The 26,490-nt window shown below is 38.9% G+C and overlaps 1 pseudogene; it reads left to right on the forward strand.

The window, feature by feature from the left end:
• LOC129523582 (putative SLC9B1-like protein SLC9B1P1) overlaps positions 1-26,490 on the forward strand; it is a 42,516-nt pseudogene that overhangs the window by 3,210 nt on the left and 12,816 nt on the right.

The raw sequence follows: 26,490 nt of genomic DNA on the forward strand, positions 1-26,490 counted from the left end.
TATGATAGGAATAGCATTGACTCTGTAAATAGCCTTAGACAGTATGGCCATTTTAACAATATTGCTTCTTCCTATCTGTGATCATGGAATGTTTTCCTTTTGTTTCTATTGTCTCTGATTCTTTGAGCACTCGTTTGTAATTTTCATTTTAGAGATTTTCACCTCCCTGCTTAGCTGTATTCCAAGGTATTTTGTAGTTTTTTTGTGGCTACTGTGAATGGGATTGCATTCTTGATTTGGCTGTCAGCTTGGATGTTGTTGGTGTATAGAAATGCTACATATTTTTGTACATTGATTTTTGTATCCTGAAACTTTGCTGAAGTCATTTGTCAGATCTGGGAGCTCTCGAGAGGCTACTATGGGGTTTTCTTGGTATAAAAGTGTTTCACCTATGAAGAGGCATAGTTTGACTTCCATTCTTCCTATTTAGATGTCTGTGTTTCTTTCTCTTGCCTAATTGCACTGGCTAGGACATCCAGCACTATGTCGAATAGGAGTAGTGAGAGTGGGCATCCTTGTCTTGTTCCAGTTCTCAAAGGGAATATTCCAGCTTTTTCCCATTCAGTATGAAGTTGGCTGTGGGTTTGTCATAAATGGCTTCAATTATTTTGAGGTATGCTCCTTCAGTAACTCATTTGTTGAGGGTTTATATCAAGAAGGGATGTTTTTATTTTTAGTTCTATTTTATGATGAATCACATTTATTGGTTTGTATATCTTGAACCAAACTTGCATCCCAGCAATAAAGCTTACTTGATCATAGTGGACTAGCTTTTTGATATGCTGCTGGATTCAGTTGGCTTGTATTTTGTTGAGGATTTTTGCATCTATGATCATCAGTGATTACTGTCCTGAAGTTTTCTTTTTTGTTGTGTCTCTGCCAGGTTTTCATATCTGAATGATGCTGACCTCATAAAATGAGTTAGGGAGGGATCCTTCCTCCTCATTTTTTCAGAATATCTTTTAGTAGCATTGGTATCAGCTCTTCTTTACACTTCTGGTAGAATTTGTCTGTGAATCTGTTGGGTCCTGGGCTTGCTTTTTTTTTTTTTGGCTCAGAGACTTTTTATTGCTCATTCAGTTTCAGAACTCATTTTTGGTTTGTTTAGGATTTCAATTTCTTCCTAGTTCAATCTTGGGAGGTTGTATGTTTCCAGAAATTTACCCATTTCTTGTAGGTGTTCTACTTTGTTTGCATAAACATGTTCATCTTAGTCTCTGAGAGTTTTTTGTATTTCTGTGTGGTTGGCGGTAATGTCCACTTTACCATTTCTGATTGTGTCTTTTGTATCTTCTCTTTTTTTTTCCTTATTGGTCTAGCTAGTGACCTATCAAATTTATTTATTCTTTTGAAGAACCAGCTTTTAGTTTTATTTATCTTTTGTATGGCTTTTCATGACTCAATTTCATTCCATTCTGCTCTGATTTTGGTTATTTATTTTCTTCTGCTAGCTTTGGGTTGGTTTCCTCTTGTTTTTCTGTTTCCTTTAGGTATGATATTAGGTTGTTAATTTAAGATCCTTCTAACTTTTCAATATGGGCATTTAGCACGATAAACTTTTCCCTTGACACTGCTTTGCCTGTGTCTTAGAGAGCCTAGAATATTGTGTCTTTGTTTTAATTAGTTTCAAAGAATATATTGGTTTCTGCCTTAATTTCATTGTTTACCCAAAAGTCATTCAGGCACAGGTTGTTTAATTTCCATGTAATTGTATGGTTTTGAGAGTTCTTCTTAGTGTTGACTTCTATTTTTGCTACACTGAGCAGTCCAAGGGTGTGGTTGGCATGATTTCAGGGGCTTCTTTTAATTTATTGAAAATAATTTTAGACTGATAGTGTGATCAATTTTACAATATATGCCATGTACAGATGAGAGGAAGATATATTCTGTTGTTGTTGGGTGGAGTGTTCTGTAGATGGCTGTTAGGTCCATTTAGCCAAATGTTGACTTCAAGTCCTGAATATCTTTGTGCATTTTCTGTCTCTATGATCTGTCTAGTACCATCAGTGAGATGTTGAAGTCTCCCACTATTATTCTGTGGTTATCTAAGTCTCTCTATAGGTCTCTATGAACTTGTTTTACGAATGTGAATGCTCCAGTTTTGAGCACATTTATCTTTCAGACAGTTAAGTCTTCTTGTTGAATTGAACCCTTTATCGTTACGTAGTGCCCTTCTTTGTCTTTTTGATTGTTGTTGGTTTAAAGTCTATTTTGTCTGAATTAGAATAACAATGCTTACCCTTTTTTGTTTTGCATTTGCTTGGTAGATTTTTTTCCATCCTTTTACTTCAAGCCAATGGGTATTGTTGCATATGAGCTGGGTCTCTTGACAACAGATACAGTTGGGCTTTGCTTCTTTATCCAACTTGCCATTCTGTGAGTTTTAAGCAGGGCATTTATACTGTTTACATTCACAGTTAATATTGGTATTTATAGCTTTGGTCCTGCCATTATGTTGTTAGCTGGTTATTATGCAGACTTGATTGTGTAGTTACTTTACAACGTCAGTGGTCTATGTACTTAAATGTATTTTTGTGGTGGCCATTAACAGTCTTTCACTTCCACGCTTAGCACTCCCTTAAGGACCTCTTGTAAGGCATGTCTGGTGGTAACAGATTCCGTTAGCATTTGTTTGTCTGAAAAGGATCTTACTTCTCCTTCACATATGAAGTTTAGTTTGGCTGGATATTAAGTTCTTGGTTGATTTTTTTTTTTTTTTTTTTTTTTTTGCAACAGAGTCTTGCTCTGTCCCCAGGCTGGAGTGCAGTGGTGCTATCTCGGCTCACTGCAACCTCCACCTCCTGGGTTAAGTGATTCTCTTGCCTCAGCCTCCCGAGTAGCTGGGACTACAGACACGCACCACCATGCCCAGCTAATTTTTGTATTTTTATTAGAGATGAGGTTTCACCATGTTGGCCAGGATGTTCTTGATCTCTTGACCTTGTGTTCTGCCCCCCTCAGCCTCCCAAAGTGCTGGGATTACAGGCATGAGCCACCATACCCGGCCAAGTATTTTTTTTTTTTTTAAGAATGCTGAAGGCCGGGCGTGGTGGCTCACACCTGTAATCCCAGCACTTTGAGAGGCCGAGGTGGGCAGATCACGAGGTCAGGAATTTGAGACCACCTTGGCCAATATGGTGAAATCCTGTCTCTACTAAAATTACAAAAAATTGCCAGGTGTTGTGGTGTGCACCTGTAGTCCCAGCTACTTGGGAGGCTGAGGGAGAAGAATTGCTTGAACCCGGGAAGTGGAGGTTGCAGTGAGCCGAGACAGCACCAGTGCACTCCAGCCTGGGCAACAGAGTGAGACTCCGTCTCGAAAAAAAAAAAAAAGAATGCTGAATATAGGCCCCCAATTTCTTTTGGATTGTAGAGTATCTTATAGTTCTTATAGTTCCACTGTTAGCCTGATGGGATTCCCTTTGTATGTGACCTGCCCCTTCACTTTAGCTGCCTTTCATATTTTTTTATTTCATGTTGACCTTGGGGAATCTGATGACTCTCTGTCCTGGGGATGGTCATCTTGTATAGTATCTCACAGGATTCTCTGCATTTCCTGGATTTAAATGGTGACTTCTCTAGCAAGATTTGGGAAATTTTTGTGGGCAGTATCCTCAAATATGTTTTCCAACTTGCTTGTTCTTTCTCCCTTTCTTTGAGTGATGCCTTGAGTCATATGTTTGGTCTCTTTACATAATCTCAGATTTCTCAGAGGTTTTGTTCATTCTTTTTTGTTGTTTATTTTCATATGACTGAGTTGATTCAAAGAAGTGGTCTTTGAGATCTGGGATTCTTTCCTCAGCTTGGTCCGTTCTACTGTTAGTACTTGTTATTGCATTATGAAATTCTTGAGGTGCATTTTTCAGCTCTATCAGTTTAGTTTGGTTCTTTCTTAAAATGCCTATTTCATCTTTCAGCTTTTATGTCATCTTATTGGATTCCTTAGATTATTTGGATTGGATTTTGACTTTCTTCTGAATCTCAATGATCTTTGTTTCTATCCAGATTCTGAAATCTATGTCTGTCATTTAGTCCTGGTTAACAACCATTGTTGGAGAGTTAGTATGATTACTTGAAGATAGAAAGACATTCTGGCTTTTTACATTGCCAGAGTTCTTGCACTGGTTCTTTCACATCTGTGTGGGCTAAGGTTCCTTTAATGTTTTGACTCACTGTCCTTTGGATGGAGTTTTTTCCTTTTTTATATTCTTTAATGCCCTTGAGGGTTTGACTGTGGCACAAGGTAGTTTCAGTCAAATGGCTTCATTTCTGGAAGATTTCAGGGGGCAAAGGCTCAGCTCAGCACTCCTGAACTGCATGCTCTAACTTTGCAAGGCTGGTACCATACCCACAGATTTGTTGTCTGGCCCTTCAATGTTAAGTACTAAGGTGTTCCCAGTCCACTGGCAACAACACTCTGATGGGGTGTGCCAGCCAAAGTGCTTCACTGTAGTGATTGTAGCAAGGTCCCCACTCACACATATGTGCCAGCAGCAGCAGCACACAGCAGTTATGCATGTGTTGGCAGGGGTGCAGTGCCGGCAGGAGTGGGATGGGGGTGTTCTGCATACTTGCACGTGCCAGCCGGGGCAATGGTGCTGTGGGGTGCACTCATGTGCCGCTGGAGACAGAGTGGCAGCATCTTCATGAGTTTTATGTTATCATTCTAGAGCTTTAAAAATAATGTTCTGGACTTCTAACAAATGTGTTTGTGAACCCAGAGAAAAAAAGAGTATTATTTTGTGCATTTTTATGTAATCATACCCAAGAAAATTTTACTTTACAATTTGTTCTTTTCACTCAACAATAGTCTCGAGGTTTATCCATCTCAAGATGGATACACATGTAGTTTATTCCTTTTAATTGTATAAGATTACATTGTATGTCAACAGCAGATTTTATTTACAATGTTATAACAAAAATAGCATTTTATTTGTCTCATTTTACATAAATATAAGTTTGTCTAGAATAGTTACCTGGGTTACATGCATTTTTAGTTTGATATATACAGCCAAAATCCTTTCGGTATGGCCACTTTAATTTGCCCTAATACCAGTAGCTTATGAGCATACCTGTTGTTCTTGAAAATCCTTGCAAATCCTTGATATTATTAAATTTTATAATGTTTTCCAGTCTGATAATTGAAAAAATGGCATATTTTTGTTATTTTAATTTGCATTTCTGTGATTATTCACAAGCTTGAATATCTTTTATATATGTGTTGTCCTTCAGCTTTTCCTTATCTGTAACTAGCCTGTTCATATCTTTGTCCATTTTTTTGTTGAGTTGGTCTTCTTTATTAATTATATCTGTTATATGCATTTGTAAATTATATGTACTGCAAATATCAGTAGATATTTAATTTTGTTTGTGATGATTTTTTTCACTCTAAGAAGTGTATTTTGTTATTTTCAACAGACAGAGTTGCCAATACACAACACCGTTCACTTGACTTTGAAAATGAAAAAGAGAAAAAGGGGGAGAAAGAGCAGAATTGCTTTTGAAGTAGTACTTTATTATAGTACTTTTGAACTTGCTTTTGAAGTACTACTTTAATATAATTGAATGTATCAAAATCTCTTTTTATGTCTAATGCCTTTGTATGTATCAAAATCTCTTTTTATGTCTAATGCCTTTGTATGTATCATTCAAAAGGTCCTTTTTACCTCATGATCACAAATATATTATTCTACATCTTTTTTTTGTTGTTGTTCAGAGTCTTTCTGTCACCCAGGCTGTAGTGCAGTGGCATGATCTCAGCTCACTGCAACCTCCACCTCCCAGGTTCAAGTGATTCTCCTGCCTCAACCTCCCAAGTAGCTGGGACTACAGGCATGCACCACTGCACCCAGCTATTGGTTTTGCCATGTTGGCCAGGCTGGTCTCAGATTCCTGATCTGTCCGCCTCAGCCTCCCAAAGTGCTGGGATTACAGGTGTGAGCCATCACGCCTAGCCCACTACATTTTCTTATTACTACTTTTCCTTTTGAGCTTTTAACATTTATTATGTGTAAGGATCTATCTATATTTCTTTCTACATAAATAGTTATCTCAACACCATTTGTGAAAGATTTCTTTCTCCCACTGATTTAAAATACCAATTTATGATGTAACAAATCCCATAGATTTGTTTCCACACTTTGTATTCTCTTTTCTTCCAATTTATTTTGTCTATTTATATGTCACTATTACTCAGTTTTAACTATTTCACCTTTACAAAAACAGTGTCTGGTTTTCTTAAGTTTACTTGATCTTTCATTCTAAGATCTTATTCTTCCAAATGAATTTTATAATCAGCTTGTCAAGCTCAGTAAAAGTCCCTGCAAAGATTTTGATTGGTGTATCTCTGATTAATTCATTTGGGGGAGAGATTACATCTTTATATTATTGAGGCTTTGGCTGGGCATGGTGGCTCACACCTATAATCCCAGCACTTTGGGAGGCCAAGGCAGGCATATCACTTGAGGTCAGGAGTTCAAGACCAGCCTGGCCAAAATGGTGAAACACTGTATATACTAAAAACACAAAAACTAGCCAGGCGTGGTGTTGGGCAATGGTCAAATTGGGGCTTTTTAGTTCACACTTGTGAAATGTCTCTCTAAGTATTCAGGTATTATCTTAATTATTATATTATTATATTCACAATTTTTATAAAAGTATAGACTGTCTTCACAGTTTTGCTCTTAGATACTTTGTGTTTTTAATTGATGTTGTGGATTAAATTCTCTTTGATCACTTATTCCTGGGGAAGCCAGCTGCCATGTCCTGAGGCAGCCCTGTGGAGAAAACCCCATTGGAAAAAACTGAAGCCTGCAATGGCTACATGAGTAAACTTGGAAGCAGATCTTCTCCACCCCACCCTACCTCATGGGAAATCTTAAGTCAAGGCATACAGCTAAGCCATGCCCAGATTCCTGACCCACAGAAGCGTAAGACAATAAATATTTGTTGTTTTAAGCTGCTATGTTTGGGGATGACTTGTTAAGCAAAATGAGAAAAATAATACAACAGGTGATTACAATGTGCAGCAGAGTTCAGGAACCACTGAACTAGACCAGTATGTGGTCTTAGAGAAGTCTAGTCTCTTCTTGAGCCCACAGGGAAATCTGTAGCATAAACTGTGCCATAGAGTTGTACAGCCGGAAGCAAATCTCACATCAGTCCGTCACTGGCAGATGCTGTCTGGAGGGAAAGTAGAGGGGTGCACAACCTCTCTAGTATTCCCAGGTAGGTGCTTGTCAGCAGGACAAGGGTTCTAGAAACCTGCAGATATTAGCAGCCAACGAGAAGCACTGGGAGATGTGTTCATTGACCTGGTAAATGGATTCTGGCAGGAGCACCAAAAGCATTTTTACACAGGATATACTTCACACTTTATAAAGTAAATGTAGAAGAGATGAGGTGAAATTCTGGATAAGATATGCCAATAGAAGGTATTCTGAGCAGGAGCCTCCCCATTCCTCATGGGTGTCATCAACCACTCCAGAAATGTTCTCATTTGCCTTTGTAACTTAGGTGGCCACACTTGTTTTTTTGGGCAGACAACTCTGTTCCTTCCTTCCTTACTTATTTACTCAAGAGGTAGGAAATGTGTGGAAGGTAGATTTGTCTGACCATTCTTACAGTGCTACTCCAAATAATCAACTATTTGGTTTCCCCAGAGGTCTCTCCTGCTCCCAGCATCTGTCATTTCAGGGCTTGGACCACTTTTAGAAGCACATGTATCTTTTGAGGCAATCTTATTTACACACATTTTGGTTTATGGTTTCCTTTTTTCAATGCTAAATTGTCTGTCTCATCTTTCTGGCATATACTTAGTTTCTTGTCCATTGATGATTCACCTTTTGCTTTCTAGTTAGGTTATGAATTTTTCTATGACCTTTACATCTTCACTTCAAAGGATTTAGGAATAGAGGGAGAGGCTGCAACCTGTGCTTAGCCCAACATTTTAAACCACGTCTGTATAAAATTTTAGCCAGCACTAAACAATGCATGAAAAGTTTTATCACCATTAAATTGCATTCACTCAAATTTGAAATTCTTCTAAACAATGTTTGTTATACATTTATTATAAACTACTTGTACTTATAAAACACTACTTGATTAAAAAGATGCTTTTAAATTAATTTTCATTCTTTCTTTCAGTTCTGTTCTAGGTGCTGTCTCTCTTGCTGTTGTTGTCCTTTACACGATGGTGTTGCAAGAAAATGGATATGGTGTTGAGGAAGACATTCCAACCTTACTAATGGCTGCTAGCAGTATGGATGACATTCTGGCTATCACTGGATTCAATACATGCTTGAGCATAGTCTTCTCCTCAGGTAAACAAGAAAATATAACAACCACCAGATCATTCATGACCTTTTTTGTTAGTTCTTTAAACAGGGTTTCTGGCTTTGCTTCTTCATTTATTAACCAAGACTGTTCAATTTAACATCTTTTTAATCTCCATAGAAAGCTCATTCCAGACCAAGGAAGATATTTCAGTGGCTTAAGATACCACTACTTAACACACATGATCTCACTTTAATAATCATGTGACAATTAATTTGATAAACCATATTATTACTATTTATCTGCTTATGTTGCTTTTGAATTTTATCAGTTCTCATTAGAAAAAATTAAGCAGCAGTATTATTTGTACTACTAATATTTTAATAGGCATTTTTGAAATGTGCCTTTTTGGCCATCCTAATAAACAAATGGTTGCTCTATTATAAGACGACATAAACATACAGAGCTGGGACAGCCATATGCCTTTTTGGTAGTGTTAGGACAAGATCCTTCCTGCACCAGTTCTGATTCCCAAGGTGATATCTGGTCTTGAATATCACTACAGAAATTGTGAAACTAAATATTTCCACATTAAGTAATGCTTTAATTATCTGCAATGTTTGAGTCTTCTGTATTATTGAAGCACTAAACTATTTTTAAGTTGAAAAGTAATATATATAGTATTATAGTTTCTCTTAAAATAAGAAAATATAAATAAATAAGAAAAAGAGGAAAAGTTAAAAATAAAATCTGCAATAGTCACATCCAGAAGAAAAGAATCATTTCCTTCTGAACCTTTCGATATAAACCCACCCATATTCCCTTCCCTTCCCTTCTTCCCTTCTTCCCTTCCCTTCCCTTCCCCTCTCCTCCCCCTTCCCTTCCCTTACCCCTCTCTCTCTGTCAAATATTCTTATAAAAATCAGTGAATATTGACCAGTATGTTCTTTTATTTTTTTTTTTTGAGGCGGAGTCTTGCTCTGTCACCCAGGTTGGAGTGCAGTGGCACAATCTCAGCTCACTGCATGCTCTGCCTCCCGGGTTCATGCCGTTCTCCTGCCTCAACCTCCCAAGTAGTTGGGATTACAGGCGCCCGCCACCACGCCCGGCTAATTTTTTGTGTGTTTTTAGTAGATCCAGGGCTTCACCGTGTTAGCCAGGATGGTCTTGATCTCCTGACCTCGTGATCCGCCTGCCTCGGCCTCCCAAAGTGCTGGGATTACAGGCGTGAGCCATCGCACCCGGCCTAATATGTTCTTATAACCTGAATTGTTTTACACTTAACTGTATATCACAAACATGTTTCTTTTCAGTAAATGTGTTTGTATATCATTTTAAATAGTTGTTTAGCTTAATGAAAGAGTATTCAATGTGCTGCATCATGATTACTCATCCTGTTCAAAATTAAAGTTAACTCCAATATTTGCTATTAAAATAATGCTTAGTTGTGCTGCTATAAAAATATTTTTTTAAATTAAAAAATTGGCCGGGCATGGTGGCTCACACCTATAATCCCAGCATTTTGGGAGGCCAAGAAGGGTGGATCACTTGAGGTCAGGAGTTCAAGACCAGCCTGGCCAACCAACATGGTGAAACCCCATCTCCACTAAAAATACAAAACTTAGCCGGGCATGGTGGTGGGCATCTGTAATCCCAGCTACTCAGGAGGCTGAAGCAGAAGAATCACTTGAACCCAGGAGGCGGAGGCTCTAGTGAGCTATCCAGCCTGGGCAACAGAGTGAGACTCTGTCTCAAAAAGTTTTTCTTACTTAAAAAAATAATACTTAGTTGAACATATAGAGAAATATTTGTACCTAATCTTCATATTTTCTTAAGCTTAAAAGTGTAATTGTTGATCTAAAAGGTGTATACGTTTATGAGTGTTCTGAAACATATTGCCACAATATCATGTCCTACCAGGGTACATAAACTTGTCATTTCCTCTCACCTCTCTTCAAAACTTGGTATTACTAGCCTTTTTCATCTTTGCTAATTTGATAGGTGAAGGAGGGATCTCTGTAAATGAAGTACTTTGAATACTAGTGATGTTAAATATCCATGTTTATTAGTCATTGGCATTTTGTAAACTGCTTTTCTTGAAAGTTTTTTGCCTATTTCTTTTAGGTGGGTTCACCTTTTGTTCTTTTTGATTTGTCAAGATTCTGCATTAAATTGAGAATGAAAACCTTTGTTTTATATACTTTAGTTTTTTCAATTTGTAATTTGGCTTTTAATTTTCTCACTCTTTTTACCATTCAGAAGTTAAAGTTTTTTATTGTCAATTGTCAAAATCTTTTCCTTCATGATTGGTATCTGTCATTCTTTCAAAAAATATTGTTATCAGTCATGTTTCAAAAAAATATTTCCAGGCTGGGCCCAATGGCTCACGCCTATCATCCCAACACTTTGGGAGGCCAAAGCGGGTGGATCACTTGAGGACATGAGTTCAAGACCAGCCTGGCCAACATAGCAAAGCTCCATCTCCACTAAAAATACAAAAAGTTAGCTGGGTGTGGTGGCACAGGCCTGTAATCCCAGCTACTCAGGGGGCTGAGGCACAAGAATCACTTGAACCCAAGAGGCAGAGGTTGCAGTGAGCCAAGATCACACCATGGCACTCCAGCCTGGGTGACAGAGGGAGACTGTCTGAAAAAAAGGAAAAAAAAATTCCTCTTCCTTTTGCTGGCTACTATGCCAAACACTGAGAATAAACAGTAGGCAACAACATTAGCTTTTATTGAATACTTGCTTGGCTCTTGTTCTAAGTTCCGTATATGTCACCACTCATTTACAGGTAAGGAAACTGAGAAAGATGTTAAGTAATTTACTCAAGGACAGAGATCCAATAAGTAGGGGAGCCAAGATGCAAATCTGACAGTCTCACTCCACACCCACACATTTAACTCTTCTCTTCTCCACTGCCTCCCAACACAACAGAGAGACAAGATCAAATGGTGCATGTTCTCAAGGAGCTTGTATATTAAAGAAAAATTACAAATGGGATGAATATTACATTGTGAAGGTTAATATTAAGTAAGTGTCAACTTGATTGGATTGAAGGATCCAAAGTATTGTTCCCGGTTGTGTCTGTGAGGGTGTTGCCAAAGGAGATTAACATTTATTTAGTGGACTGGGAAAGGCAGATCCACCCTCAGTGTGGGTGGGCACCATAAAATCAGCTGCCAGCATGGCTCGAATAAAGCAGGCAGAAGAAGGTTAGGAGAAGCTGACTTGCTGAGCCTTCTGGCCCTCATCTTTCTCCCATGCTGGATGCTTCCTGCACTCAAATATCAGACTCCAGGTTCTTTGGCTTTTGGACTCTTGGACTTACTCCAGTTGTTTTCCAGGGGCTCTCAGGCCTTCATCCAGAGACTCAAAGCTGGCCTGTCGGTTTCCCTACTTTTGAGGTGTTGGGACTCGGACTGAGCCAATACTAGATTCCTTGCTCCTCAACTTGCAGACGGCCTGTTGTAGGACTTCACTTTGTGATGGTGTGATTCAATTCTCCTTAATAAACTCCCTTTCATATATATATATATCCTACTAATTCTATCCCTCTAGAGAACCATGACTAATACAGATTTTGATACTGAGGTAATAGAGTATTGCTATAAGATGCCTGAGAATGTGGAAGTGACTTTGGAACTGTGTAATGTGCAGAGTTTGGAACAGTTGGGAGGACTCAGAAGAAGACCAGAAGATGTGGGAAAGTTTGGAACTGCCTAGAGACTTGTTGAATGGCTTTGACCAAACTGCTGATAGTGACTTGGACAGTGAAATCCAGGCTGAGGAGGTCCGAGTTGGAGATGAACAACTTGTTGGGAACTGAAGTAAAGGTCACTCCTGCTATGCTTTAGCAAAGAGAATGGTGACATTTTGCCCCTGCCCTACAGATTTATGGAACTTTGAAATTGAGAGAGATGACTGAGGACATCTGGTAGAAGAAACGTTTGTTGTTGTTGTTGTTGTTGTTATACCTTAAGTTCTAGGGTACATGTGCACAACGTGCAGGTTTGATACATAGGTACACATGTGCCATGTTGGTTTGCTGCACCCATCAACTCATCATTCACATTAAGTATTTCTCCTAATGCTCTCCCTCCCCCAGCCCTCCACCCCCCAACAGGCCCCAGTGTGTGATGTTCCCAGCCCTGTGTCTAAGTGATCTCATTGTTCAATTCCCATCTATGAGTGAGAACATGCGGTGTTTGGTTTTCTGTCCTTGTGATAGTTTTGCTGAGAATGATGGTTTCCAGCTTCATCTATCTTCCTGCAAAGGACATGAACTCATCCTTTTTTATGGCTGCATAGTATTCCATGGTGTATATGTGTCACATGTCTTAATCCAGTCCATCATTAATGGACATTTGGGTTGGTTCCAAGTCTTTGCTATTGTTAATAGTGCCGCAATAAACATACATGTGCATGTGTCTTTATAGTAGCATGATTCACAATCCTTTGGGTATATGCCCAGTAATGGGATTGCTGGGTCAAATGGTAATTCTAGTTCTAGATCCTCGAGGAATTGCCACAATGTCTTTCACAATGGTTGAACTAGTTTACACTCCCACCAACAGTGTAAAAGCATTCCTATTTCTCCATATCCTCTCCAGCATCTGTTGTTTCCTGACTTTTTAATGATTGACATTCTAACTGGGGTGGGATGGTATCTCATTGTGGTTTTGATTTGCATTTCTTTGATGACCAGTGATGATGAGCTTTTTTTCTTGTGTCTGTTAGCTGCATAGATGTCTTCTTTCGAGAAGCGTCTATTCATATGTTTGCCCACTTTTTGATGGGGTTGTTTTTTTCTTGTAAATTTGTTTGAATTCTTTCTTTGTCAAATGGGTAGATTGCAATTTATCTCCCATTCTGTATGTTGCCTGGTTCACTCTGATGGCAGTTTCTTTTGCAGTACAGAAGCTCTTTAGTTTAATTAGATCCCATTTGTCAATTTTGGCTTTTGTTGCCATTGCTTTTGGTGTTTTAGTCATGAAGTCCTTGCTCATGCCTATGGCCTGAATGGTATTGCCTAGGTTTTCTTCTAGGGTTTCTATGGTTTTAGGTCTAACATTTAAGTCTTTTATCCATCTTGAATTAATTTTTGTATAAGATGTAAGGAAGGGATCCAGTTTCAGCTTTCTACATATGGCTAGCCAGTTTTCCCAGCATCATTTATTAAATAGGCAATCCTTTCCCCATTTCTTGTTTTTGTCAGGTTTGTCAAAGATCAGATGGCTGTAGATGTGTGGTCTTATTTCTGAGGCCTCTGTTCTGTTCCATTGGTCTATATATCTGTTTTGGCACCAGTACCATGCTGTTTTGGTTACTGTAGCCTTGTAGTATAGTTTGAAGTCAGGTAGTGTGATGCCTCCAGCTTTGTTCTTTTTGCTTAGGATTGTCTTGGCAATGCAGGCTCTTTTTTGGTTCCATATGAACTTTAAAGTAGTTTCTTTTTCCAATTCTGTGAAGAAAGTCATTAGAAGCTTGATGGGGATGGTATTGAATCTATACATTACTTTGTGCAGTATGGCCTTTTTCATGATATTGATTCTTCCTATCCATGAGTGTGGAATATTCTTCCATTTGTTTGTGTCCTCTTTTAATTCATTGAGCAGTGGTTTGTAGTTCTCCTTGAAGAGGTCCTTCACAACCCTTGTGAGTTGGATTTCTAGGTATTTTATTCTCTTTGTAGCAATTGTGAATGGGAGTTCACTCATGATTTGGCTCTCTGTCTATTAATGGTGTATAGGAATGCTTGTGATTTTTGCACGTTGATTTTGTATCCTGAGACTTTGCTGAAGTTGCTTATCAGCTTAAGGAGATTTTGGGCTGAGATGATGGGGTTTTCTAAATATACAATCATGTCATCTGCAAACAGGGACAATTTGACTTCATCTTTTCCTAACTGAATACCATTTATTTCTTTCTCCTGCCTGATTCCACTTTTCAGAACTTCCAACACCGTGTTGAATAAGAGTGGTGAGAGAGGGCATCCTTGTCTTGTGCCGGTTTTCAAAAGGAATGCTTCCAGTTTTTGCCCATTCAGTATGATATTGGCTGTGGGTTTGTCATAAATAGCTCTTATTATTTTGAGATACGTCCCATCAATACCTAGTTTATTGAGAGTTTTTAGCATGAAGGAGTGTTGAATTTTGTCAAAGGCCTTTTCTGCATCTATTGAGATAATCATGTGGTTTTTGTCTTTGGTTCTGTTTATGTAATGGATTACGTTTATTGATTTGCATATGTTGAACCAGCCTTGCATCCCAGGGATGAAGCCCACTTGATCATGGTGGATAAGCTTTTTGATGTGCTGCTGGATTCGGTTTGCCAGTATTTTATTGAGGATTTTCGCATCGATGTTCATCAGGGATATTGGTCTAAAATTCTCTTTTTTTGTTGTGTCTCTGCCAGGCTTTGGTACCAGGATGATGCTGGCCTCATAAAATGAGTTAGGGAGGATTCCCTATCGTTCTTTTTTTTTTTTTTGGATGAAGAAAGAACTGTTTAATTTTTTTGATGTTTTCAATGTTGATATTTTTTCCAAGAATTAGAGAAATATCTCTGGATGGTTATCTAAAATTTATAATTTTTGTACAGATATGGTATGTAGGAGAGTGTCGTAGTTTTTCTATTATTATACTTTAAGTTCTAGGGTACATATGCACAATGTGCCAGTTTGTTACATATGTATACATGTGTCATGTTGGTGTGCTGCACCCATTAACTCGTCATTTACATTAGATATATCTCCTAATGCTATCCCCCCCTCCCCCCACTCCATGACAGGCCCCAGTGTGTGATGTTCCCCACCCTGTGTCCAAGTGTTCTCATTGTTCAATTCCCACCTATGAGTAAGAACACGTGGTGTTTAGTTTTCTGTCTTTGCGATAGTTTTCTCAGAATGATGGTTTCTAGCTTCATCCATGTCCTTACAAAGGACATGAACTCATCCTTTTTATGGCTGCATAGTATTCCTTGGTGTATATGTGCCACATTTTCTTAATCCAGTCTATCATTGATGGACATTTAGGTTGGTTCCAAGTCTTTGCTATTGTGAATAGTGCCGCAATAAACATATGTGTGCATGTGTCTTTATAGCAGCATGATTCACAATCCTTTGGGTATATGCCCAGTAATGGGATGGCTGGTTGAAATGGTATTTCTTGTTCTAGATCCTTGAGGAATTGCCACACTGTCTTCTACAATGATTGAACTAGTTTACACTCCCACCACCAGTGTAAAAGCGTTCCTATTTTTCCATATCCTCTCCAGCACCTGTTGTTTCCTGACTTTTTAATGATCGCCATTCTAATTGGTGTGAGATGGTATCTCATTGTGGTTTTGATTTGCATTTCTCTGATGGCGAGTGATGATGAGCATTTTTTCATGTGTCTGTTGGCTTCATAGATGTCTTCTTTTGAGAAGTGTCTGTTCATATACTTTGCCCAATTTTTGATGGGGTAGTTTGATTTTTTCATGTAAATTTGATTAAGTTCTTTGTAGATTCTGGATATTAGCCCTTTGTCAGATGGGTAGATTGTAAAAATTTTCTCCCATTCTGTAGGTTGTCTGTTCACTCTGATGGTAGTTTCTTTTGCTGTGCAGAAGCTCTTGAATTTAATTAGATCTCATTTGTCAATTTTGGCTTTTGTTGCCATTGCTATTGGTGTTTTAGTCATGAAGTCCTTGCCCATGCCTATGTCCTGAATGGTATTGCCTAGGTATTCTTCTAGGGTTTTTATGGTTTTAGGTCTAACATGTAAGTCTTTAATCCATCTTGAATTAATTTTTATATAAGGTGTAAGGAAGGGATCCAGTTTCAGCTTTCCACATATGGCTAGCCAGTTTTCCCAGCACCATTTATTAAATAGGGAATCCTTTCCCCATTTCTTGTTTATGTCAGGTTTGTCAAAGATCAGATGGTTGTAGATGTGTGGTATTATTTCCGAGGGCTCTATTCTGTTCCATTGGTCTGTATCTCTGTTTTGGCACCAGTACCATGCTGTTTTGGTTACTGTAGCCTTATAGTGTAGTTTGAAGTCAGGTAGCGTGATGCCTCCAGATTTGTTCTTTTTGCTTAGGATTGACTTGGCAATGCAGGTTCTTTTTTGGTTCCATATGAACTTTAAAGTTGTTTTTTTCCAATTTTGTGAAGAAAGTTATTGGTAGCTTGATGGGGACGGCATTGAATCTATAAATTACCTTTGGCTGTATGGCCATTTTCACGATATTGATTCTTCCTATCCATGAGCATGGAATGTTCTTCCATTTGTTTGTGTCCTCTTATTTTGTTGAGCAGTGGTTTGTCGTTCTCCTTGAAGAGGCCCTTCACGTCCCCTGTAAGTTGGATTCCTAGGTATTTTATTCTCTTTGAAGCAATTGTGGATGGGAGTTCACTCATGATTTGGCTCTCTGTTTGTCTGTTATTGGTGTATAAGAATTCTTGTGATTTTTGCACATTGATTTTGTATCCTGAGACTTTGCTGAAGTTGCTTATCAGCTTAAGGAGATTTTGGGCTGAGATGATGGGGTTTTGTAAATATACAATCATGTCATCTGCAGACAGGGACAGTTTGACTTCCTCTTTCCCTAGTTGAATATACTTTATTTCATTCTCTTTCCTGATTGCCCTGGCCAGAACTTCCAAGACTATGTTGAATAGGAGTGGTGAGAGAGGGAATCCTTGTCTTGTGCCAGGTTTCAAAGGGAATGCTTCCAGTTATTGTCCATTCAGTATGATATTGGCTGTGGGTTTGTCATAAATAGCTCTTATTATTTTGAGATACGTCCCATCAATACCTAGTTTATTGAGAGTTCTTAGCATGAAGGGCTGTTGAATTTTGTCAGAGGCCTTTTCTGCATCTATTAAGATAATCATGTGGTTTTTGTCTTTGGTTCTGTTTATGTAATGGATTACGTTTATTGATTTGCATATGTTGAACCAGTCTTGCATCCTAGGGATGCCAACTTGATCATGGTGGATAAGCTTTTTGATGTGTTGCTGGATTCAGTTTGTTACTATCTTATTGAGGATATTTGCATCAATGTTCATCAGGGATATAGGTCTAAAATTCTCTTTTTTTGTTGTTGTGTCTCTGTCAGGCTTTGGTATCAGGATGATGTTGGCCTCATAAAATGAATTAGGGAGGATTCTGTCTTTTTCTATTGATTGGAAAAGTTTCAGAAAGAATGGTACCAGCTCCTGTTTGTACCTCTGGTAGAACTCAGCTGTGAATCCATCTGGTCCTGGACTTTCTTTTGGTTGGTAGGCTATTAATTATTGCCTCAATTTCAGAGCCTGTTATTGGTCTATTCAGAGATTCAACTTCTTCCTGGTTTAGTCTTGAAAGGATGTGTGTGTCCAAGAATTTATCCATTTCTTCTAGATGTTCAAGTTTATTTGTGTAGAGGTGTTTATAGTATTCTCTGATGGTAGTTTTTATTTCCCTGGGCTCAGTGGTGATATCCCCTTTGTCATTTTTATTGCATCTATTTGATTCCTCTCTCTTTTCTTCTTTATTAGTCTTGCTAGCAGTCTATCAATTTTGTTGATCTTTTCAAAAAACCAGCTCCTGGATTCATTGCTTTTTTGAAGGGTTTTTTGTATCTCTGTCTCCTTCAGCTCTGCTCTGATCTTATTTTTTGCCTTCTGCTAGCTTTTGAATGTGTTTGCTCTTGCTTCTCTAGTTCTTTTAATTTTGATGTTAGGGGGTCAATTTTAGATCTTTCCTGCTTTCTCTTCTGGGCATTTAGTGCTATAAATTTCCCCCTACACACTGCTTTAAATGTGTCCCAGAGATTCTGGTACATTATGTCTTTGTTCTCATTGGTTTCAAAGAACGTCTTTATTTCTGCCTTCATTTTGTTATTTACCCAGTAGTCATTCAGGAGCAAATTGTTCAGTTTCCATGTAGTTGTTCAGTTTTGAGTGAGCTTCTTAATCCTAAGTTTGAATTTGATTGCACTGTGGTCTGAGAGACAGTTTGTTGTGATTTCTGTTCTTTTACATTTGGTGAGGAGTGCTTTACTTCCAATTATGTGGTCAAATTTAGAATAAGTGAGATGTGGTTCTGAGAAGAATGTATACTCTGTTGATTTGGGGTGGAGAGTTCTGTGGATGTCTATTGGGTCTGTTTGTTGCAGAGCTGAGTTCAGGTCCTGGATATCTTTGTTAACCTTCTGTCTTGTTGATCTTTCTAATATTGACAGTTGGGTGTTAAAGTCTCCCATTATTATTGTGTGGGAGTCTAAGTCTCTTTGTAGGTCTCTAAGGACTTGCTTTATGAATCTGGGTGCTCTTGTATTGGGTGCATATATATTTAGGATAGTTAGCTCTTCTTGTTGCATTGATTCCTTTACCATTATGTAATGGCCTTCTTTGTCTCTTTTGATCTTTGTTGGTTTAAAGTCTGTTTTATCAGAGACAAGGATTGCAACCCCTGCCTTATTTTGTTTTCCATTTTCTTGGTAGATCTTCCTCCATCCCTTTATTTTGAGCCTATGTGTGAATTTGTGCATGAGATGGGTCTCCTGAATACAGCACACTGATGGGTCTTGACCCTTTATGCAATTTGCCAGTCTGTGTCCTTTAATTGGGGCATTTAGCCCATTCAGGTTTACAGTTAATATTGTTATGTGTGAATTTGATCCTGTCATTATGATATTCGCTGGTTATTTGCCCATTAATTGATGCAGTTTCTTCCTAGCATTGATGGTCTTTACAACTTGGCATGTTTTTGCACTGGCTGGTACCGGGTGTTTCTTTCCATGTTTAGTGCTTCCTTCAGGAGCTCTTGTAAGGCAGGCCTGGTGGTGACAAAATCTGTCAGCATTTGCTTGTCAGTAAAGAATTTTATTTTCTCCTTCACTTATGAAGCTTAGTTTGGCTGGATATGAAACTCTGGATTGAAAATTATTTTCTTTAAGAATGTTGAATATTGGCCCCCACTCTCTTCTGGATTGTAGGGTTTCTGCCAAGAGATCAGCCGTTAGTCTGATGGGCTTCCCTTTGTGGCTAACCTGACCTTTCTCTCTGGCTGCCCTTAACACTTTTTCCTACACTTCAACCTTGGTGAATCTGACAATTATGTGTCTTGGAATCGCTCTTCTCAAAGAGTATCTTTGTGTTGTTCTCTGTATTTCCTGAAGTTGAATGTTGGCCTGCCTTGCTAGGTTGGGGAAATTCTCCTGGATAATATCCTGAAGAGTGTTTTCCAACTTGGTTCCATTCTCCTCATCACTTTCCAGTACACCAATCAAATATAGATTTGGTCTTTTCACATAGTCCCATATTTCTTGGAGGCTTTGTTCATTTCTTTTTACTCTTGTTTCTCTAACCTTGTCTTCTCACTTTATTTCATTTATTTGATCTTCAATCACTGATACCCTTTCTTCCACTTGATTGAATCGACTATTGAAGCTTGTGCATGAGTCATAAAGTTCTCGTGCCATGGTTTTCAGCTCCATTGGGTCACTTAAGGTCTTCTCTACACTGTTTATTCTTGTAAGCCATTCGTCTAATCTTTTTTCAAGGTTTTTAACTTCCTTGCAATGGGTTCCAACATCCTCCTTTAGCTCGGAGAAGTTTGTTATTACCAACCTTCTGAAGCCTACTTCTGTCAACTCGTCAAAGTCGTTCTCTGTCCAGCTATGTTCCATTGCTGACAAGGAGTGGCGATCCTTTGGAGGAGAAGAGGTGCTCTGATTTTTAGAATTTTCAGCTTTTTTGCTCTGGTTTATCCCCATCCTTTTGGTTTTATCTACCTTTGGTCTTTGATATTGTTGACCTACAGATGGGGTTTTGGTGTAGATGATCTTTTGTTAATGTTGACACTATTCCTTTCTGTTTTTTAGTTTTCCTTCTAACAGTCAGGACCCTCAGCTGCAGATCTGTTGGAGTTTGCTGGAGTTCCACTCCAGACACTGTTTGCCTGGGTATCACCAGTGGGGGCTGCAGAACAGCAAATATTGCTGCCTGATCCTTCCTCTGTAAGCTTCGTCCAAGAGGGGCAGCTGCCTATATGAGGTGTCTGTCAGCCTCTACTGGGAGGTGTGTCCCAGTTAGGCTACACGGGGGTCAGGGACCCACTTGAGGAGGCAGTCTGTCCATTCTCAGAACTCAAACGCCATGCTGGGAAAACCACTGCTCTCTTCAGAGCTGTCAGACAGGGATGTTTAAGTCTGCAGAAGTTGCTGCCTTTTGTTCAGCTATCCCTGCCCACAGACATGGAGTCTAGAGGCAATGGGCCTTGTTGAGCTGCAGTGGGCTCCACCCAGTTCAAGCTTCCCTGGCCGCTTTGTTTACCTACTTAAGCCTCAGCAATGGTTGACGCCCCTCCCCCAGCCAGGCTGCCACCTCGCAGATGGATTTCAGACTGTTTCACTAGCAGTGAGCAAGGCTCCATGGGTGTGGGACCTACTGAGCGAGGCACAGGAGAGAATCACCTTGTCTGCTAGTTGCTAAGACCTTGGGAAAAGTGCAGTATTTGGGCGGGAGTGCCCTGTTTTTCCAGGTAGTCTGTCACAGCTTCCCTTGGCTGGGAAAGGGAAATCCCCCAACCCCTTGTGCTTCCTGGGTGAGGCGACACCCCATCCTGCTTCAGCTCACCCTCTGTGGGCCTGCGCCCACTCTCCAACCAGTCCCAATGAGATGAACCAGGTACCTCAGTTGGAAGTGCAGAAATCACCCATCTTCTGTGTCGATCATGCTGGGAGCTGCAGACCGGAACTCTTCCTATTTGGCCATCTTGGAACCCATCCAGGACATCTGGTAGAAGAAATTTGTAAGCAGCAAAGTGTTCAATTTATGACCTGAGTGCTCTTAAAAGTGTTCAGTTTTATGCATTCACAAAAATATGGTTTGGAATTAGAACCTATGTTTAAAAGGGAGCAGAGCATAAAAGTTTGGAAGATTTGCAGCCTGATGATGTGATAGAAAAGAAAACCCATTTTCTGGGGAGAAATTCAAGCTTACTGCAGAGATTTGCAGAAGTAACAGGGAGCCAAATGTTAATTGACAAGATAATGGGGAAATTTTCTCCAGGGCATGTCAGAGTTCTTCAGGACAGCCCCTTCTGTCACAGGGTTGGAGGCCTAGGAGGGAAAAAATGGTTTTGTGGGCCAGGCCCAGAACTTTGCTGCTCTGTGCAGTCTTGGGACTTGGTGCCCTGTGTCCCAGCCATGGCTAAAAGGAGCCAATGTACAGCTCAGGCTATTGCTTCAGAGTTCAATCCCCAAGGCTTGGCAGCTTCCACGTAGTGTTGGGTTGATATGCTAGTTGGCCATTTGTATTTTTTTTGGAAAAAATGTCTATTCAAGTCTATCTTAGTCCATTCCTGCTGCTATAACAAAATACCTTAGGCTGGTAATTTATAAACAACAGAAATTTATTTCTTGCATTCTGGAGTGTGAAAAGTCCAAGATTTAGGCTACAACAGACTCAGTGACTGGTGAGGTCACTATGTTCACTATACATAGCACCTTCTCTGTGTCCTCACATGTTCAAAAGGGAAAACAAACTCCCTTAAGCCTGTTTTATAAAGGCCCTAGTCCCATTTCTGAGGGCTATGACTTCATGAACTAATCATCTCCAAAATGCCCCACCTCTTAATATTATCACATTGAATATTAGGCTCCAGCATATGAATATTGGGAGAACATTTGGACCATAGTAAAGTCAACTGACCATTTCTCATTTAGGTTGTTTTGTTATTGAGTTGTTGTTCTGTATATATTTTAGATATTAACCCCTTATCAGGTATTTGGTTTGCTGGGAGGTTTTTGATTCCTGATTCAGTTACTAGTTATAGGTTTATTAAGATTTTTTATTTTGTGACTTAGTCTTGGTAACTTGCATGTTACTAGGAATCTGTTCATTTCTCCTAGGTTATCCAACTTGTCAGTATATAATAATTCATAGTAGACTCTTAGAATCGTTTTTATTTCTGTAAATATCTGTTGCAGTGTCTTCTCTTTTGTTCCTAAAAGAAGTTGAGTCTTCATTATTTTTTTTCTTAAATATTCTAACTAATGATTTGTCAACTTTGTTGAACTTTGAAACGACTACTAGTTTCATTGGGGTTTTTCTATTCTCTAGCCCTTTTTTTTTTTTTTTTTGAGATGGAGTTTCACTCTTATTGCCCAGGTTGTAGTGCAATGGCGTGATCTCCGCTCGCTGCAACCTCCGCCTCCCAGTTCAAGTGACTCTCCTGCCTCAGCCTCCAGAGTAGCTGGGATTACAGGCATGCACCACCATGCCTGGCTAATTTTGCATTTTTTAGTAGAGACAGGTTTCTCCATGTTGCTGAGGCTGGTCTCGAACTCCCGACCTCAGGTGATCCACCTGCCTCAGCTTCCCAAAGTGCTGGGATTACAGTCGTGAGCCACTGCACCCGGCCTTCTGCTCTAGACTTTATTATTTCCTTCCTTTTGCTAACATTGGGTTGAGTTCTTCTTTTTCCAGTTTCTTGAGGTGTAAAGTTAAGTTGCTGATTTTAGATCTTTCTTCTTTTTTAAGGTAGGTAGTTAGATATATAAACTGTCCTCTTCATATTCGTTTTGCTGCATCCCACAGGCTTTGGAATGTTGTGTTTCCATTTTTATTTGTCTCAAGACATTTTCTAATTTTCCTTGTGACTTATTCTTTGACTATGTATTAATCAGAGTTCTCCAGAGGGTCAGATCCAATAAGAAATAGATATAGATACAGATATAGATATAGATATAGATAATAGATAATAGAGATACATATACATGCATCTAAAAGAGAATATATTTACATGTATATGAAATATAATTTATTAAGGAGAATTGGCTCACATAATTACAAAGGCAAAGTCCCACAATAGGCCATCTATAAGCTGGAAAATGAGAGAAGCTTACAGCATGGCTCCCAAGGAAGCCAGTCAAAACCAGGGAAGCTGACAGTGCAGCCACTAGTCTGAGGCCCAAGGCCTGAGAGCTCCCAAAAGGCTGCTGATGCAAGTCCCAGGGTCCAAAGGCCAAAGAACCTAGAGTTTGATGTGCAAGGGCAAGAGGAGAAAAAGGCACACTGCTCTGGAAGAGAGAGAAAGTGCATAAAAAAGAAATCCAAGCAAGCTGAATGTTCCCATTCTTCTGCATTTTTGTTCTAGTCACACTTGCAACCAATTGCATGATGCCTACCCACAGTGAGGATGGATTTTTCTCTCTCAGTCCACTAACTCATCCATCATTCTCCTGTGGCAGCACCCTCACAGATATACCCACACACAGTGCTTCATCAGGCATCTGAGGATCCCTCAATCAAATTGACAATTAATATTAACCACACAGGCCAATTGGTTGAGAGTATATTTTTGTAATTTCCACATATTTATTACTTTTCCTTTTTCCTTCTGCTATGAATTTGTAATTTCATTTAATGTGGTCATAAAAGATATTTGGTATGAGTTCAGTTTTCTTAAATTTTTAAAAACTTGTTCGTGGACTAGCATGCCATCTATCCTGGAAAAGTCTTGGTATGTACTTGAGAAGAAAGCATATTTTGCTATTATTGGGTGAAGTGTTCTGTATATGTCAGACAGGTCCAATTGGTCTACAATGTCGTTCAAGTTCTGTGTTTTCCAGTTGATCTTCTGTCTGGTTATTGTATCCATAATTGAAAGTGGAATATTGAAGTTTTCTGTTATTATGATGTTGTTATCTATGTTACCCCTCAATTCTGTCTATGTTAGCTTCATATATTTAGATGCTGTACTGTTAGTTGCATATACATTTATAATTGCTATATCTTCTTGGTCAATTGGCCCTTTTATTATTATGTAATATCCTTGTCTCTTGTGCTATTATTTGACTTAAACTCTTATTTTGTCTAAGTATAGCCATCCTTGTTCTCTTTTGGTTACCAAATGCATTGAATATCTTTTTCCATCCTTTCACTTTCAACCTTTGTGTGTGTTTAGATCTAACATAAGTCTCTTGCATATAGTATATATTTAGATTTTTTTAATCCATTTGGCCAATTCTTTGTCTTTTGATTGGAAAATTAGCCTACTTGCATTTAAAGTAGTTACTGATAGGGAGGGGCTTACTATTGTCATTTTGTTCACTGTTTTATACATGTCTTGCAGGTATCTTTTTTCCACTTTTCCTCTCTTTCTGCCTCCCTTTATGTTTCACTGATTTCTTTTTTTGGTAGGGACGTGCTTTGGTTCCTTTCTCATTTTTATTTGTGTATCTTCTGTAGGTCTTTTCTTTGTGGTTACTGTAGAATTACATGAAAACATCTTATAGTTATAATAATCTTTTAAATTGACAACTTAACTTTAATAACATACAAAAACTACTTCTTTACACCTCCTTTTCACTTTGTTATCAATGTCACACAATATATATTTTATATTGTTTATTCACATAATTTAATACAGTAATATTATGCTTTTACCTTTTAAATTCTATGCTTCAATTAAAAGTGAATTACAGGCTGGGTGTGGTGTCTCACAACTGTAGTCCCAGCACTTTGAGAGGCCAAAATGTGAGCATCGCTTGAGCCTAGGAGTTTGAGACCAGCAAGGCCTTGTCTCTGCTAAAAATTTAAAAATATTATCTGAGTGTGGTGATGCATGTCTGTAGTCCCAGCCACTCGGGAGGCTGAGGTGGGAGGATTGCTTTAGCCTAGGACTGCAAGGCTGCAGTGAGCCATGATCAAACCACTGCACTCCAGCCTGGGCAACAGAGCAAGACTTTGTCTCAAAAAAAAAAAAAGAAAAAAAAGTAAAGGAAAAAAAGTGTTTTGCTTACCACCATTAGAGTATTAAAGGATTCTATGTTCACTTATATATTTACCTTTACCAAAGAAGTTTATATTTTGTATGCTTTTGTATTTCTATCCAATGCCTTTTCATTTCCACTTGGAGGACTCCCTTTAACATTTTTTGTAAGGTAAGTCTAGTGGTGATCAACTCCCTCACCTTTTACTTCTCTGGGGAACTCTTTGTTTGTCCTTCATTTTTGAAGTACAGTTTTACTGGCTATACAGTTCTTGGTTGACAGTTTTTTTTTTCTTTCAGCCCTTTTAATATATCATCCCGTTCTCTTCTGGCCTGTAGAGTTTCTGCTGAGAATTCCATTGATAACCATATGGCATCTCCCTTGTATGTGACAAGTTGTTTTGATCCTGTTCCTTTCAAAGTTCTCTCTTTGTCTTTGACTTTTGACAGTTTGATTGTAATGTGTCTCATTGTAGGTCTTTTGCAAATTATCCAACTTGGAGTTCTTTGAGCCTCTTGGATTTGTATGTCCATTTCCTTCTTTAAGTTTGAGAAGTTTTTGGTCATTATTTTTTTAACTGGCTCTCTGCCCCTTTATTTTTCTCTTCTCCTTCTGGCACTTTCATAATGCATACATTGGTCTGCTTGATGGCATCCTGTAAGTCTCTTAGGCTGTCTTCACTCTTCACTCCTTTTCCCTTTTGCTCCTCTGACTCCATAATTTCAAATGACTAGTCTTCCGTTTCACTGATTCTTTCTTCTGCTTGATGTTATTGAAACTGCCTTTGCAAAAATTATAACTGAAGAAATTATGACAGCAAAAGATATCAGACTTAATCAACTCTATCTTGCTTCTAGCATTTAAACTGTCCTTGTTCATTCCTGGCAGTAGGATGAACTAATTTTGGTAAGGTATTCAGTTCATGGTTTGACTCTCAAACCAAGTTGATAATAGCCATTTCCCAAAAAGATCCCCTTCTTGCCTGGAACCAGTCTGCCTTTGCAGGATAAACAAATTAGCTATAACATTAGAAATTACAGTTGAGGGGTTATGCAGCCTCCGGCTCCAAGACTCTGAACCTCTCCAAATTGCTCCTGGGGATAACATCACTATTGTAAAACCTAAAATCAGTGCTTGAGATATTTTGCAGACCCTGCACTGGATGAATCAGCTGACACCACCCAGACTGGTAATATGGCTCAACTAGTTATGCCACCCCACCCACAAACAGAAGACAGCAAGAAAACATCATCACTTCAACCCCGTATGATTTCATCTCCAACCTGATGAATAAGCAGTTCCCACTTCCCAAGCCCCTACCTGCCAAATTATCTTTAAAAGTTCTGATCCCCGAATGCTCAGGGAGACTGATTTGAGTAATAATAAAACTCTGATCTCCCGCACAGCCAGCTCTGCCTGAATTACTCTTACTCCATTGCAATTCCCCTGTCTTGATAAATC

This window comes from Gorilla gorilla, chromosome 18 (genome assembly GCF_029281585.2).
Source record: "Gorilla gorilla gorilla isolate KB3781 chromosome 18, NHGRI_mGorGor1-v2.1_pri, whole genome shotgun sequence".
In the NCBI taxonomy this organism is placed as follows: Eukaryota; Metazoa; Chordata; class Mammalia; order Primates; family Hominidae; genus Gorilla; species Gorilla gorilla.